General features: G+C 46.2%; 2 long non-coding RNA genes across 3 annotated transcripts in view; one reads left to right on the forward strand and one right to left on the reverse strand.

The window, feature by feature from the left end:
- Window positions 1-17,752, reverse strand: part of LOC119241556 (uncharacterized) — a 46,676-nt gene that overhangs the window by 17,399 nt on the left and 11,525 nt on the right. The window lies entirely within an intron of this gene.
- LOC119241555 (uncharacterized) lies at window positions 1,990-17,212 on the forward strand. 2 transcript variants are annotated; one of them, XR_005124334.2, is made up of 5 exons: window positions 1,990-2,057; window positions 5,064-5,204; window positions 7,418-7,659; window positions 10,437-10,659; window positions 13,436-17,212. It is a non-coding gene; the product is annotated as an uncharacterized LOC119241555 (long non-coding RNA). The 2 variants fall into 2 exon arrangements; XR_005124335.2 differs by having other exon boundaries at window positions 5,068-5,204.

Below are 17,752 nucleotides of genomic sequence, written 5' to 3' on the forward strand. Positions count from 1 at the left end.
AGCTTTTGGGATCCGGCATAATTATAGATCTTAGACATTCACTGTGTTGTATGAAATAAAAATAACTCATCTATTTTACATTTATAGTTTTACTGGAGTTTTGTGATAAGCATAAAGACACAAAAACCATCCTTTTAAAGATCTTTCATGTGACTTTACAAGGCCCAGAAAACCCCTACATGTAATCCTGTCAATATCATGAAATACTTTGTTCAGATGAATAAAATTTCTCCGAGTGTGAGGAACTTGGTTTCTTTCTACTTAAAGAAATCTGTTCCAGTACTTTTCAACATTTTGGAAATCAAACTACTCTTGGAATGATTCTTTTTTTTTTTTTTCCTGGTGTAACTGCTAAAAGCAGGAAGTTATGATCTGCATTTAAAATATCAGTGACAAGTGAGATGAAAAACCACCTACAGAGGGTGCTTATGTTGAGGGGGCTAGTAGTTGAGGTCAAAGACACATGCCAGCCAGGGACTGATTGTTAGCCATTGAATTAGTCATTACTTTCATGACCGCAGGCAGAGACCTGGGGAAACAAGACTTGAGGCAGGTTAACCAGGAAATGCAATGTCTGAAGTACAGCACTGGGGCTTGGCATGAGAGGAAGGGACACACCGAGTCCGTAAGTACTTGTGTTAGGGGGAAAGGATGTCCTGAGTTAATCCCATACAGGCTTTGTGGACACCACCCCGCCTCCAGACCAAAGCCATCAGGACATTGGGAAAGACAAATCCCATCACCACCATAGGGAAGGTGGCTGGGACCTGAGGGTGGAATTAAGTAGCCAGGTTGGGTATGAAAACCAAACACGTGGGCCTTGGGGTTTCTCGCTCTGTCCCTCGCCTCCTGGCTTCAGGGCTCCTGGCTTACGGCCAGCTCTGAGAGTGCCATTAGGGATTCCAGATCCGCCGATTGGGTAGGGCGCAATTAAAACTTTGTCTCCCATTTTTCTTTTTTTTGATTTATTTATTTAAGCGCGGGAGGGTGAGAGAATTCACCAGAGCCAGAGCAGGCAGAAGGACCGAAGTACACGGCTGACGGGCGGCAGGAGAGGTCTGCGCGCCATGTGGGACCCTCCTCCCTTGGCCGGGAAGCAGCTGGGGATCGAACTGGCGCTGCAGAGGCTGCGGGCAGCTTCGCAACCCAGTGCTCAACCGCTGCGCCACCAGGGAGGCCCTGTCTCCCATTTTTCTCCCTGAGCTGTACATTTCCTCATTTGCCCTTCCCTTGTAAATAAACCTTTTATTAACCTTTCGCGTGTGCCTGCAGTAGAGTATTAGTAAGTCCTTTTAAGCGCGCGGATGAGGACCCACAGTCAGGCACCCCGTTTGTATCGGGCTGCCCTATAACACTTGGGAGGTAAAGTTTGTGTTTGAGCGACAAGAGGGGAGAGGAAGGGTCTCTTCCCGCGTCCTCGCGCGCCCAGCTGTCAGCAGGCACTCAGGGGTGACCGTCGCCCAAGGCCGACTGCCGGGTGGTTCAGACCGCGCGCATGTCCCCCGGGGTCGCGCGATGTTTGCGCTGGCCCTGTGCGTCGGTAGAAACAAAAAAGCAAAAAAGAGGGCGATGTGCTTTGAAGTCGCTTTATAACCATATTTCCCACTCTATCCCTATCCCTCTTTGTCTCTCACTCCCCTGTCCGGGGGTTCCAGAGCCCAAATACCCCAGGATTAGTCTCCTTGGCAACAGTTCGCCTTCACCGTTTCCAATCTGCGCCCCCGCAAGGGAGGAGCCCCGAGGCCCTCTGGGAAGTGTAGTTCGCGCTCTCCCGGGGTCCTGGCCGGCCTCAGAACCGAGGGCTGAACGGGGAGGCGCCCATTTGGAAGCCGTGGAGGTGGACACTGTTCTGCACGTGGTCACCCGCGGGCCCAAGTAACGCCCGGTCCCTGAGCCGAAAGCCGGGCCCGCCGCCGCGGTCACCGCTCGCCGCAAAGGGCTCTGGGAAGTGGAGTTGGCCCGCGCGGCGGGGGCGCGAGGTCCCGCGGCTGCCGTTACCGCCGGCCGCCGCGGTCAGAGCGCGTCTGCGAGCCGCCGCGCCACTCGCCCCTCGGATGGTGAGGATTTTCTGTCCTCTGGGGCGAGCTCCTTGGCGGTCCCTCGGCCTCCGGGCAGTGGGCGGCCGTCGTAAAGACGATTCCTGGCCCCAACCGCCTCGGGCCGGCGCCCGCCTCGCTGGCGAGGTCTTGGCGAGGTTCCCTGGGAATCTGCGCTGTGCGCCGATTTACACCTTGGATCGCAGCGCCGAGAGGGCGAGCCTCGGGGTTTAGAATGGATCCTTGAAAGAGCAGCAAGTCTAACCCTCTTCTGTTAGAGGAGGAGGGAGCGAGTCATTGACTTAGAGGCAATGTTTTGCCCCAAATCGGGGATCCGGGCCATCGCTGTCTGTTCCTGCCTTTATTTGCAGCAGCAGGCAGGGTGCCTGGCACACGGCAGCCGCTCGACAGGTTAAGTGTCCTTTCGTTCAAAGGACACACAGCTGAAATTCTTCAACAAATTATAGGACTAGAAGACATTTTTAAAAAGAGGGCAGTAGACCTGAAGTTGAAGAGACTTACCAACCAATTCAACATGTGGATCTTTCTGGGACTGGGGGTCTAATAACCAACTGTGAAATTATTTTAAATCAGGGAAACGTGAACAGTGAAAATATTGAGGAATTCTGTTTAAAGGTTTTAGTGGTGATAATGCAATTGCAGTTATGCTTTTAAAGGAAAAAAGTTTTAGAAACATACTGCATATTTTGTGGGTGAAATGATGTCTGAGATTTGGTTGAAAGATACGCAGTGTCATAGGGGGTGGGAGAGTTAGAACGGATAAAGGAGATTGGCCCCTTATCTATAAGACTAGAGGTGGAAATGGGAACAGGGAGACCACTATTCTATCATATTTGTTCAAAAAAAAAATTTGAAGTGTAATTTTAATCCTTATTTGCCAGAGATACACACTGAGATATCAGGAAGGTGTGAAATCTGGTATTTGCTGTTGAACACTCCATACACCAGAAAGTGGTGGGATGTGGTAAAAACAAGAATGATGGAAAAATGAATAAGTATTGCACTTGAGTGGTGGGTCTATGAGAGTTCATTGTATTATTATATTTTCTTTAGTGGGACTGAAAATTTCCATAATCAAGGGGTTTTATTATTTTTCAATGTATTTTGTGTGTTGCGGAAAGTTTCTGAAATATAAGAAGTTAGAGGAGTTTTTCTGAAACAGCTCTCTCACTGCAAGCAGGCCTCCTTGGGAGCCTTTCTGGGCAAGAGTGAGCACCGGACTGAAGAGGGTTATGCCCCCTGGGTCCCTCAAGTGCAGGGCAGAATTCTGGCACTGAAGGTGAAGGCAGAGGATCACCTGCTGGGGAAGAAGCATGCACCTGGGGAATCGTCCTCCCAGCCAGGAACTGGGTCTTCAGACTGTTCTATGACCAGGAGATTTTCCACCCTGTGAGATTGTGTCCCCGGAAGCTCTGTGGCCAGGGGCAGAGGCCTGAGATGCACAGCAAGTTCCCCCTATCTGGGGCTGTTGTGCTGGAGCTGTTGCTGGCCCACCCCACCCCTAAGCTGCAGGGAGACCCTCCTAGGCAGTGGAGAGGTGGTGGTGTTGGTGCTGGAAGGTAGGGAAGAGAACCCAGTGAACCAGGATAGCAGATAGAAGAGAGAACTAATGGATGAAAATAGGGAGAGGGTGGATCCTTCAAAGTAAACTAAAGCTAACTACTCTGACCCGACACTGTTGTCTCTGTGCTTCCTAACTCTTCTGTTTTACCTTTGGGGATTAGTTTTTGGTTGATTTCTTAGGTCTTTCTAAGGTTCTTGACGCTGATGCTTGCCTGGGGATGCTTCATTTAAATCATTATTTAAACTAGTCAACTTTTATATCATCCTTTACAGAAAGTATTGATAAAATGCATATACATTTTACACATTACAGAATTAAGTGCAGGTTTCACATTTCTGGCTGAGCTTTCTACTTCTGGAGCACCTTATCCACTGCCTTTAGTAAACTTAAAAGGGCTTTAACTCTGTACACACAGTCTGTACTTTGGTGCCGAGACATTAACCATGGGACCCTGAGGACATTATCCTTCCACATTTTGTTCTCTGCAAACTGATTACATCCAGAGACACAATTCCAAAGTTGGCCTCAACTTCACAAACTAGAGGGTGAACCTTCCTGAGTTAGAAACACCTAGCAACTGGGAGGGAAGTTTGGATTCAGAAAAACTGGAGTTTGTTGGCTGTTCTGATGATTTTTGACAATGGAATATTTGGAAATAAGGACATTTAGGGGAGATTCAGAAAATATGTTCATCATGTAAATGGATACAAATTTATGTTAACATAAAGTTAATTTTTAAACAATAACTATTTTGTCAAAACTTGAATCAAAATCTCATTTAAAATCATCATCATATACCTTAAATACAGTAAATTTTAATTGTCAACTTACCTCAATAAAACTAAGGAAAATAAATTTTTTTAAATTTATTGTGCTGGAGCTGTTGCTGGCCCACCCCACCACACCCCTGAGCTGCAGGGAGAACCACCTAGGCAGTGGAGAGGTGGTGGCACAAGGGGTTAAATGTCAGCACTAAGAAGTTATCACCAGCCACTGTAGCACAGCACGAGCTGATCCCCAGCCAGAGAGCTGATCCACATGGCACAGCAGACCTTTCCTGTCTCACCCACTACTCCCCTCAGCAGTGTATTTCAGTAGATCCACCTGTTCTGCTCCCCACTCTGTCTCTGGTGAATACTCTCTCACACACCCCCACACCTCTGACCTGTACCCCAGTTCCAATATGCATAAATAAATAAATCTTTTTTAAAAAAATTTAGTTTAGGTCATCTCTACAAAGTAGGGTCATATAGGACTATCCCTTTGAATGTTTTATAAACGTGTAACATTTAATTATGTCTTTTAATGAACAGATGTTGCTTTGTAATCAGTAGAAAACAGTATTTAAAGGAAGTACATGGGGTGGCGGGCAAGTCTTAAATTTTCTTAAAAGAAAAAAAGCACCCCTTTCCTTCAGATCTCCCAATTTTCTTGTCTCCAAGACAGGAGGTTTTCTGGGGGAAAAGGCACCTCTACCACCAGCACAAGAATACCATGTACAGCAGCTTCAGCTAGAGATTCAAAGAACATTTGAGCCCCGGTTATAATGTGGACATTAGGAGCTCCAGCCCTCTCAGCCACAGGTAAGAAGCAGCATCCCCTGGGGAAGTGGACTGGGGTCTTTTTCCTGGACCTTCCTGTGAGGAAAGCAGGACAGAACATCACAGCTCAGAGGCCTGTGCTAGAAGCTGAGTGTGATCCTCAAACTGGCATGAGACCTTACATCCAGAACTCAGAGCGGCGCTGAGGTGACAGCAGGACAGCAGGAGAATGAACCCCTGTCTCAGCCATCCCCAGGTACCATCTGGACACACTGTTGCACAGTTGTAAATTCTGGTGGGGTAACCTTATTCAAACCACACTCTGTGGTGTGGCTCCCAGGGAACTCTGGACAGTGACGTCATCTTTGCTCCCTTCATATAGCCTGCACTCAGCGCTGGAAGGGAACCCAGAAGACCGAGTCGCCTTGTGTGGAGTGGAGCGAGGCCTGCTCCAGGGGAAGCAGGGAGCTTGAGGATCGAGAGAACAGACCCAATGAGGCACCCACCCCAAGCCAAGTGGGGAGCAGGCAAGGTGGAGGGGCTGGGCATGCTCCCGTGTCTTCCTTCAGACAGCAGAGCAGCCCTTACATCACTATTTCTGTTGCTATGAATTTGTAGAACTGAGAACAGATGTTCCCTAACTTAAGACTTGGGGTTTGCCAACTTCGTAGTAATGAGAGATATGCACTTAGTAGACACTGCTCTGATGCTGTGGTAATGCTGGGCAGCAGCTTCAGTCCACAGCTCCCTGTCAGCATTTCAACCTCAGGATATTTCCAGCTGACAGTGGGTTTATCAGGACCTAGCCCCACTGTCAGTCAAGGAAGATCTGTAGCTTCCTTTGTAAGAGGACTATAAATGCTTATTGCAAAGCCAAATAACACCCTAGGGGTTGCTGTTTTACACCAGCTGTGCCCAGTTTGCATGAATATGAGGAACCAAGGTTGGACTTCACAGATTTTGTCATGTGCACAGATACTTACAGCAGGGGAGCATCAAGTCCCTTCTTTTTTGGGTGTGGCTTGACTGCAAAGCTACCGCACCAAAATAATACATTGGACAACTAGATTTTTCCCTGTCACTGTTGGGATCCCTGGGTGATCAGAGGCAGGGGTGACATTCATCCAGGACCCACTAGGGTGAATGATGGTCAAAGTAGTAAATATTTCTGGATAGTCAAAGTAGTAAATATTTTGGTAAGCAGCTGCTGCTGTTTTCCCACTTTGGCAGCCCCGGCATTTACCCCCACTCCTTAGGACCTTTTCAGGGTCTAACATTGAATGGTTACCACCTCGTCCTACAAGAAGCCTCTGGCCCCTGCTCCACTAACCCGCAGCTATTCTAGTCAGTCAGTGTTTGGCCTACCAGTTAGTGTTTGCAGCCTCCTGGGTTTCAAGTCTCAATATGCAACGCTTCCCTCACCCCACCCCACCACCCATGCACTGGAAGGGCAGCTGCGCACTGGCCCAAGGAACAGGTGCTGAGCCAACAAGATTCAGGTGCTGCCTCCACTACGTACTAGCTTGCCATCTGGGCAACTCCTTTAACTGCTCTGAGCCTCTGTTTACTCATCTGTAAGCAGCAAACAAAATAATAGAGGAAAAAGTAAATGAGAAATATAAATTACAAAGTCCTAACATGTAAAAATTATTTTTAAATTATCACATACAACAGTTCTTTTTCCAACACAGAACTGTCCCCTCAAGCCCAGCTTTCTTTCCTCTTGCCTCCTTCCTTTCATTTTTTTTGCACTTAGCTCAAACCACCAGGGGCTGCCCAAATGTCCCCTCTCTGCAGGTCACTAGCTCTGGCCCCTTGGGGCTCTGCTTGTGCACCATGGCCTCTCCTGTGTGGCCAGGAGAAGCCAAGTTATTCTTCCAAGTTATTCTTCCCCTGTAGTCACCCAGCTACGCTCTGGTCCTGTGCTTTCTCCTCCTCACCAAGTTCATAAAATAATGATGTGAGGGATGTTTTGTGTTATAAAAGTAATACATGTTCATGACAGAACATTTGGAAAATAAAAATATGCTTAAAAAGAAAATAAAAGTAACTCATAATTTTACCACAAATGTAGTACTTTATAATCTTCTTTTTTAACAAAAGAAATCATCAAATCATCAAATAATCTCATTTTTCATTGTTGCGTCATAGGCTAGAGTTGATGTAATCAAGCCCCTATGGAAAGCACGGATTTTATTGCAATGACCTCTTTTTGCACAGCAAATAGTATTTTGATTTTCTATGTATGATTTCAGACTACAAATAAGGAACTTGCTGAAAGAAGACCCTAAGGGTGACTCAAGCAGTCTACAGGGAAGCTCTGAAGGTACCTGAGGTGGGAGATAACCTCAGAATGTCCCAGAACCTGGGACCAGCATGTCCAATACCAGGGAACTGAACAGGTAGAAGGGTGAGCAGCTGCCCTGTCCAAGAGAAGAGCTTCCAGTAGAAGAAAGAGAAGCTGTGAAAGTGACAAGTGACCAAACCTCCAGGCCAGGTGAGCCCCTTGTTCTGAGTCAGGAAAGTTACACAGGCTGAGACCCCATGCCACAGTTTCTGAACTCCCACAAGAGAAAACCCTCAAGGTGAGTGTGTGGAGTAGACTTCCAGATCTCCCAGAACCTGGAGGTAATCCTTTAGGAAACCTGGTTCCCTAACTCAGGCCTTTTCTACGTGGCTTTGTAACCAGCTAGGCCTGTGCTCCCAGAAATGGAAGGTCATGGGCTGCTGGCCTTGACAGCAACTTGTCGCAAGACGACTTAGTTCTCAAATTATAGAGACTTCCACCTTCATCCCTCTTGGACCATTCTGAGTCATTTCAGCTCTTATTTTAAAAGATGTAATACTTTTTTTTCTCTGATTAACAAAAATGATGCGTGTCCCTGACAGAAAGTTTTAAAATGCATATAAATGAGAAAATGTAGTCCCCTATTCTAGAAAGAATCACTGGTAGCATTTAAGTGTCCTTAAAGCATTTTTTCTAGGCGTATACATATATTTTCACCATTATTCAGATTTCTTTAAGAAAGGAGGTAAGAATTTCCTGGGATCCACTATCACTTCCTTTCACCTGGCTATCAGAGTACCAAGAAGCCCTGGGAGGTCTCTTTGAGAACCCCTATCCTGCAGACCCCAGTAGCAATACCTCTTTTGGCCACTTGAGGGGGGTGTTTGCTCATGCATGGCTGCCAGCGCTTGGAGTTGGGACATATGCAGGGAATCATCCTGCAGGCCTAGCTGTTGTTCCTGCACAAGATGTTTTCCCCTTGGGTCCAGGAACTGCCAGTTCCCATCAAAATCTCCTGTTGTCAGTCCTGGCTTTGTTGCTCATTCTGCTCACTGAGCCTCCTGGAAAACCTTTTGGTTCATGAGGGGAAAAAAGAACTCACAGGCTCACTGTTAGCGGCCCCTTGGCTACGTGTGCCTCACTTCCATCACAGAAGTACAAGGGACCAGGCCTGCAGGGTTGCTCTGAGGAATCCTCTGCTGGCTCATCCAGCACTCTTTCCTAAGCCCTCTGAAATCTCGGGACACAGGCACCCTGTAATGTCAGAGGTGCTACTGTTCTCCTGATTCCGCTCACTTTGCCCCCACCCCCAGTTGCCCATGTCACTATTTCCTGATGCCTCCTCCTTCACTGTCCTCTGTCCCCAGCACAAATAATAGTGCAGGTGCAGAGTAGAGTAGATGCTCAAAAGATATTTGTGGAATGAGTGAATCACCGAGAGTGCCTGTCACAGCAGTGTCCCCAGTGGTGTGTTGGCCAGTTGTCAGATGTGGAACAGTAGTCATCGGCCTCTTGACAGACAGGTGGCCTCCTGCTCACTGGAGGACCAGATAACAGGCCAGGCACAGGTGCCATCACACCCTCACAGAGCAGAAAGAGTGAAGAATGACCTGGAAGGAGGAGGGATGATGAAGGAACATTGTCACTACTCCACGGGAAAATTGTGAGTTCTGAGTCCTGGATTCTTCTCCTGCACAGCATAAGATGTCCCTGCGAGGGTGGCACAAGGACCACCTGGATGCGGATGTGTCATCAGAACAAATCCCCACAGGATGTCAGCTTTCCCTCAGCCAGAGTCTGTCCTTTGCTAGTGTAAAAAGTACAAGTTCAAACAAAATCTTTAGCTTCACCCTTTGTTCCTGGTTTTTTTCTTCTGTGAACGCTTCGTGTCACATTGCACAGAGGCCCGCCCCTCTGACAGTATGAGTAGGCCCCATGTTCTGTGAGGTTGGAGCACCCCAAAGAATGTCTCCATTTATGACAAGCACCAGCCCATGGGGTGATGAATACGGGCTGATTTCTCCTCAAATGATCACCCTCCCTGTCATTACGTCTGAAAAGATCCAGCCCGGAACAGTGAGCTGACAGGTGAGGTGTGCTTTCTTGGCAGCCCCACTTGGCCAGCTGTAACTTTCCTCCTGCGTGACCCTCTGAAGGCCAGGCTCTACCGCTCTCTGCTCTATTTGCGTTGCAGCCCTCTCTGTGGTTTTCTCCTCCCCAGCAGCTGCTCACCTCCGCCTGAGGGTTTTCCTACACTGGGTCATTCACAGGGAATCTCTGTAGTGTGAATTATGAGATGAATGGAAATTTTCCCTTATTCATAATATAAGCTTCCCTCTGCTCAATGGTTTCTTTGATACTCTGCCAGAATTCTGCCCAAATGTTCAGCCACTTGTGTCCTGTCAGTGGAGCAAGTTTGGGCTTATAGTCTGCAGCGTCCCCAAGTCCTATCTTCATCAGCATGAAGTCTCCAGACCCTGGCCTGAGAAGCAACAGCCTGCCCACAATGACCTCCATGTTCTGCCCTGGCAGGAAGGCTGAGTGTGTGGACAGCATGGCCTTAACCCTGGCCTCATGCTGTGGTGACACTATGGGAAATGAGAATGTCATAAGCCCCCCTTATTGGGAAGCAGAGAGTCCATGCTCGACCTCTGGTAGTTTCTTCTTGCAATGACAGCAGCGAGAAGAAAAAGCATTGGTTGAACTCTCCTTCTCAAGGGGAATGATCAGCTCACATCCTGAGCCCCTGTAGCCGTTACTCAGGTCGAAGTGCCCCCCCACCCAGAATGCAGCCTAACCCTCCTCCCCAAATCCTGTCCACCCCCAAGTCTGGTCTGAAGTCTATGTCTTCCCTGTAACCTTCCTTGGCCTTCACAGACCTGCTGTCAGGCTCCTGCCCTGCACTTCTGAGAGGTCCCTGCCCAGAAAGCCCATTCTCATGTAACGCTCTAGTCCTTCATGACCCTCGTGCACTTTTTTCTACTCAGACGTAAAGCTCTGTGAAGAAGAATCACGTCTTGCCCTTCGTAGTCTCCACACACATTTAATACTGAGAAACTTGAGGCCATTTGTGGATGGATGACAGCAGGCAACTGTGGACACTGCAGTTGAAGAGGACAGATGTGTGGTTCCGGGCAGTCGCGGATGGAGATGCATGCACCCTTAACTGAAGACGTAGCTGCCTTCTCTGGGATGACTGTCACTTGGAAGGTGATCTCAACCTTATTGCCACCCCTTCCCCTCTCAGACCTTCTGCCCGTGGGCGGATTAGCCTTGCTCTCCATCCATGAGGTAATAGATGCTTCATCCCCATCAGCTCTGCAAGAGACATTGCTAGCTGCCGTGTGCTGAGCTAATCCTGGGAATGACCTGTGTGAGGCAGGGGAGGGCTTCAGAACAGGAAAGCATAAAGTCAGCATTCTTGCAGAGCTGTCATCGGAGTGTGCTGATTACGTATGTCAGACGCACAAACTGCTCTGTACATGAACCCTGTGAGGACGAGGCCTGTGTCTGAGGCATCTGTTCACGGCATCTGTCTGAGGGCCCAGCATAGTGTCCCTCTAGCACAGAGTAGGTGTTTGTTCCTGCGGGTGCCAGCAACAAGGGGCTCGTGGAGGGAAAACAGATATTAATCCGTGTACTGAAATGTCCCGCCTGAGCCTCCACATCACCCCCTCCCCCAACGAGGACATTCTCCTGTTGACATTTGGCTGAGTTGAGTTCCCAGCACAAAATGTAGAAAAGGCCCTTTGTCTTTTGCTAGTTACAAAATCTCTATCTCCCCTGCAAAAAAAGGGAAAAACTCTGTATACATTGAGGGTTTGATAGAGCCCTGGAGTTTTCTTCTAAGTTTCTTTAAAATCTATTAAGTTAGAAAGGTGGGGATGGTGAGAGTTCTTAGGAAGCCAAGGTTGCTTCAAAGCAGCTAACCCTTGAACCCGGTGAAGATGTGCGCAGGTCATTGAGTGTTAGGAGAGATAGGAAGGGCGCTCCCTCTTCATCTGCTTACCAGAAGCGGAGCAGTCATCTCTGGGCCCCAGGACAGCTGGTCTCCAGGGTTTTGTGCTCCCGTCTTGGAAACTTATAGCTGGAATGGCATTTACCCTTGCTTTCCTCGTCCCTCTCAAATCACTCTGCTAATAACCATCTAAAGCCCAAATTAAATAAGAATTTTACAGAACTAGGTATAGAGGATTAAAATGGCTCATCAGCTGAAGGCTTTTGGAGGAGCCAGGGCTGGGAGGGGTAGGTGGCTTGGCTTGGCACTCTTAGGGAGCTGTTCTGAAAGCTTTTAGGAAATTGCAAGTAAACAGTCTAGCAGGAAAGCTATGAAGTGTTTTATGGTCTAAAAGATACACCCCCAAAGTCATTCCCTACTCGCCATGGAGGACACCAGGAGAGTCCCTATCCAGAACAACCAAGCCAGCCTCTTGATGTTCACTGGCAGGTTGGTTCTCCTCACTGGGTTTCTGACCGTACCCAGCCTGTGCAAAAGCACCCCTAACAATAGTAACCCGTGTGCACCTGGCGCTTGCTCTGCAGGTGCTCCCCATGCAGTCTCATTCAGTCCTCCCCACAGCCCCGTGCAGAAGGATGTTTCTATCCTTGTGTTAAAAATTGCAGGAAATAGGGTTTACACAGGTTAAATAACTTGTCCAAGGTCATACAACTAATACATAGAAGAGATTCAAGACCAGGTCTGCCCATTAGCTATGGTTTTAAAGGCTCTCATTTTTCTATTGCAGGATTTTTAATTTCATTTGCTGGAATAGCCAGTCCACTTTCTGTTTCTGTTTCAGGGCTAGCTTGACTTAGTCCTGCTTCTATAATCCCTTGTCAGACCTTTCAGAGCCACTAATAGGTACTGAAATCTTCCAGCCCCTATTAAAGCCATGTCTGTGGGAGGCAGTGAGCTCCCACTAGCAGTCACTGGAATTTCTCTGTGGGAATTTGGGGGTCTCCTGGAGTCACAGCAGACTCAGGGTTCTGTGATTATAGTCTCAATTCTGTAAGTTGGGTATTTGGGCAGAGCAAAGCAGAAGTGATTTACTTCTGTTTCACCATATCTAGTCCTCAACTGGAATGACCCAAGTAGCTGTATTTGGCTAGAATGATTTAACAGCAGCCGTGGGTCAGGGACTTTGGTTCTATCTGCCAACTAGAATCCTCCCCTTCTCTCCATGTGGCAGCCACCAAAATGGGGCTGAGATGTGCAAAATGCTTTTTTACTCATGTGTCTGGTGCCTCTGTGTTCTCTCTTGTGACTTCTCCCTGTAGAGTAACCTAATTGCACTGGCATCCTATCCAAGCTCATGAACCCACTGCCCGATTTCTTCTCCACTCTATTAGACCTGTCCTGCCAGCTCCCTTCTGGGGGAACTGCCTTGTTCAGCCCCACTGCCAGGCTGTGCTGAATGTAGCACATGGCCCTGCACTAGGCCCCTCCTATACATATTCAGGTAGGTAGGTCACTGCACCAGGCCATACAGGCAGATGTCTTTTGAAGTCACATGGCTCACAAATAGAAGGAAACAGACCAGTCAGATTTCCCTTTGGGGAAATAGGAACCCAAAAATCAGCCCATATAGGCAGTGTGTGAAAAAATGTCTTGAAGGCAAATAGGGCCTGGATGGATCAATGTGCAGACCAGAATGACATTGAAGAAGAAACTTGGAGATTGAAGAAAACTAAAAACAGACTTAGAATATGGAGAACAATAGCTTATTTTTGGCAAGAGGATAAAGGAGGCACTGACCACACAGAGCTGGGAGCCTGTGAGACGCAGGCAGAGAAGCCAGCCAGGCTGCCCCAGCACTCCATAGGGCTCACTGCCCCGCCTCTCCCGTGTGTGTCATTGCAGCAACTTCATCAATTCCCTCTGCTGTCAGTTGACTTAAACGTGCACACATGACTTAGTTCTGCCAACAACACCCACTAGGAAATGGCTGGGGGACTTTCTGGGAATAATTTTACATTCTGATTACAGAAGCAAGAATGAAGAGGCCTGTCCCTTTTTCCTGCTTTCAACATGGATGTTTAAAGACATGATCCTTGGAGCTGTAGCAGCCACGTTGAGACCATAAAGCAACAAAACTAAGGGGGAAAGTCAGAACACCAAAGAGACAGACAAAAAGAGCCTGGGTCCTTGATGATATAGTTGAGCCACTATACCTATCCTGGAACCATTTACTTCCAGTTTTATTGACACAGAAATTAAATGTCTTTATTTTCAAAGCAGATTTCTGCTACTTGCAGCCAAAGGCATTCTTAACCAGTATAGCACTGCTCTGAACCTCTCTATCACCAATTCTCTAGAGCCCCTGGCTCTTGGTACAGCACCAAATGGGAAATCAACCCAAGTTTAGACATTGGAAATCTTGCTTTTGTGGTAGGAAATAAAAGCCGAGATTGTCACTGCTACAGAGCAATTTTAGCACTTAATCCCAACTCCTGGGTCTACAGGCCATCAAAGGATGAGAGAAAAGATTCAGGGACATTCCAAATGTATGAGCACTGAACTTCTAAAATGGAGTTCAGTGGTGCTGTTCAGGAAACAGTTCTTTGTGGTGAAGTGGGGGGAGGTCGAATGTTGGAGATGCAGAGCTGATGCACAGGCTAGAAAGCTGTGAAGGCAGGCGGAAGGAGCAGCAGGGGAGGTGTCCACAGTAGGGTTTCAGAAGGCCCATGGACAAGCTGGAAGAAACTTAGGACAGCCAGAACTAAACTGGTAGAAAACTAGACCCTCTAGTTACTGTGCAGCCAGCAGCAGTGATAGTGCAGATCCTTGTAGGAGTCAGGCACCCTGATGTGCCATCCTGGCTTTGGGCACTCTGCTTTCTTCATTTTTTGTCTCTTCACTTCTCCCCATTTTCTCCCTGGCTTCCTTAAGCAAAGCCAGGAGCCAGAAAGGCACAAGGCCTGAAACAGTTGAGAGTGAATATAGTCAGAGGATGACTTCCAGAAGACTTCCAGTGCCAGTCTGGGGACAAAGGGCTAGACCTGGAGGAGAGAAGCAGACAGTGGACGAGGATGGGCCCAAGCTTTCTTCAAGCAACGTGGTTTGTGTTTCTCCAACACAAGAAAACATGACTGATGCTTCCTGGCCTTATGAAATGAGTTGAAGTCAATAACTCCAGTCCTTCCCCTTTACATTTCTAGTTTTAATTATAAAACAGGTAAACTAGCATCTCCTAATGTATCCTAAAAATACAAAGTAATCAATTACATTCAAAACTTGAGGAAAGCCACCTACCCATATCCCATGAATGGGGTCCACCCACAGGCTGCAATGATTTTAGAAATTGCAGCTACCAGATTCTGCCCCTTAGGCCATAGCCCCTTTCAATGTGTCCTTATGCACTCTACATATTTCATGGAGTCTTTCACCAAAGGCCCAAACCAGGCCAACTAATGTTTGCCTACAGTATTACTTTATTCAGCAGAAATTTACTGAATACCTAAAAAAATTAATAATAAATCCTATGAGATGAAAGAATGAAAACTTTGGGGTAGAAAAGCAAAAAGTTTAAGCCCCTACTTTGATGTGATTAATACTTGAATGTGATACTTAATAAACCCTGAATTCCACCACCCCCCCAAAGTTTCCCCATATATCACTAAGGATTCTCTGAAATCCAATAAGGAAAAGAATAAAGGCTTTTCCTCATTCTCATAATCAAGGTTTTTTTCTCCAGTATGAATGAGCCTGATTACTGACTAAAAGCTCTCCCACCATCTTTACAATGCGTGTTTCTTTCCTGTGAATTCTCCAGTGATGAGAAAGGGCGAAGCTATCCCCAAATGATTTTCCCCATTGATTATACTCATAGGCTTCTCTCTAGCATGAATGAGCTGATGTTCAATACGCTCCACGCTTCCCTAGATAGTTTTCTATATTCATCACATTTAACAGTTTATGCCCCAAATGAATCAGCTGATATTGTCTAAGGATGGAACTCTGATTGAAGGTTCTTCCTCATCCATTATGCTCACAGGGCTCCTCTTGCTATAAAATCCCAGATGTCTAATTAGCTTGGAACGCTGTCTAAAAGCGTTTTTACATCCATTACGTGCATATGGTTTTTCTCCAGTGTGAATTCTCTGACGTTGAATGAGCTTTGCTTTCCTGAAAGCCCTCACATTTATAGCATTTGTAGAGTCTCTGTTGCATGCGGATTAGCTTATGCATGTGATGCTGGGATGCTGATGGCTGCCTCCCACAAAACAGGGATTCTCTCCAAGGTGAATATGGTGCTGTTTAGTAGGATGGGGACCCCAAGGAGAGTTGCATATATTTGTAACAGACAAAGACAGTCTCTCCAATATGTATATTGGAATACTAAATACATTCTTAATTCTGTCCCAAGATGTAGCCACACCTATCTTATCTTGGGATTTTCTTCTAAAAAATGTAGATAGGATTGCAAATTTTTCCTAGATTCATCATATCCATGGCATGGGGTCCTTACTGTTTTACTAGGATGTCTTCATATTCCCAGTCCTCTCCAAACTCAGGGATCTAGTCATGGTGCCAGAGGCACCTCATTGGATCCAGGAAGGTCCTGCCCGGGGTCAACTCGTTCTTGGTCCCAGTGACACAATTTGAAATTACAGGAAATGTGAATATTGGCCATTTTTTCTAAAAGACAAAATTTCGTAGAGTGAGAATGAAAGGTTTTGGGAGAAGAATTAAAGATAAGAGTGTCTTTAGGCAAATATTAAAAATGGTGTGATGTGACAGAAGTAACAGCTGGTTCCTTTCCTAATGGCCCTAATTTTGGTCACAGAATGTACCCAATAAAAAGCCCTCCCCTAGTGACTGTGAGGAGGGAGCATGTGAGGAGTCGAAAGGAAGTTGTTCCCACTTTGTTTTTTGATCTGGGCACTACTCATATTGGGTGTGTTCATTTTGTGAAATACATAAGTGGTATGCTGCATTTATGCACTTTATACAATGTAAGGTTTTTTTAAAAATCACTATCCCATATGCCACCTGCACAGCCACAGGACAGTTTCCAAAAATGAGATGTAAGCAGAGACTCTTAAGCAGAAACAGGAACTTTTGGCCTTTTTCCTGTCCCCTTCATCCTGCCGGGCCTGGATCCATAGTAGTGCAGCAGCCGTCCCATGAGCAAAAATGGCCCAGTGAGTCCAAGGTGTCTGGGCCCGGTGACCTTGAACGTCTCACCTCTGTAATTTTTACTTTTTTAGTCTAGTAGGTGAGAAAGGATTTTCATTAATTGTGAGTAAGGTTAAGCATCTTTTCCTCTAATGCCTCTCATGGATTATTTTGTCTTCACCTCCTTTTCCAAAGCTCAACAGAGACATTAGCCTTGTGAGTGTCACACCGCTGGAGGTGTTCTTCCACATTTGTCATTTGTCTTTTGGATTTGCAAGTGTGTGTTTAAGCCAAACAGAGGCTACTGTGTTTTTTTTTTTTCCTGTGGCTTCTAAATTTTATGTTATGTTTATTCCATCCAGAATTGTTAAAATGCTAAATCTTCTTGACAGTACTTTTATGGTTTCATTTTTTTATGTTTATATCTTGGATCCACACGGAGTTTGATATAATGTAAGGAATGAGGAAGAGATCCTACTGCCCCACCACCTCCTAAAACAGCCCAGGGAACGTCATCTTCCAGCTGTTTTGAAATGTCACCTTTATCCTACAATAAATTACCTTTTGAACTTGGGTCTTTTTTGAATCTCTACTTCATTTATGTCTGTACCTTCTCTAGTATGTAATTATTCCCCTTATCATTTGTTTTTCATATCTGATTACTCTTCTTTTTCAAAATGCTCATGGTGAAAATAAGTGGTAAATTGGAGTTGATGAGTCATTCAGAGATTTAAGTGATATCTTTGAAAGGGGTCAGATTAAATGTGGCCAGTTGTCTACATTACCAAGACATCTGATAAAATGAAAAAGGATGACAGGGAGCTAATGTAATATGCAAAAAAAAAAAATATTTACCACAATGTCAGGGATTACTCAAAATTCCCTTAATATTAGCATTTTAACACCATCCTCATATTAAGTACTTATCCTTTTTCCCTACAATGTATACTGGGGCCATTTTGTTTTTTTAAAAAAGTAGTCATTTTTTTCTTAATTATTACTTGTATCTAGAAGCTCAGCATCAAACAGATTATTGTTATAAAAATACATCATAAAAGCAAAAACATAAAATTTAGGGTGGTCTTTAGTGATATAAAAGGGTAACAGGCTTCAAGCCCTTTACATGGACTTCTTATGTCCTCAAAATGCCTGTCTTACAGGCGTCAGTGTACTGTGACGTCTACA

Source organism: Talpa occidentalis, unplaced genomic scaffold, assembly GCF_014898055.3.
Source record: "Talpa occidentalis isolate TD23 unplaced genomic scaffold, MPIMG_talOcc4v2.1 talOcc4.12, whole genome shotgun sequence".
In the NCBI taxonomy this organism is placed as follows: domain Eukaryota; kingdom Metazoa; phylum Chordata; class Mammalia; order Eulipotyphla; family Talpidae; genus Talpa; species Talpa occidentalis.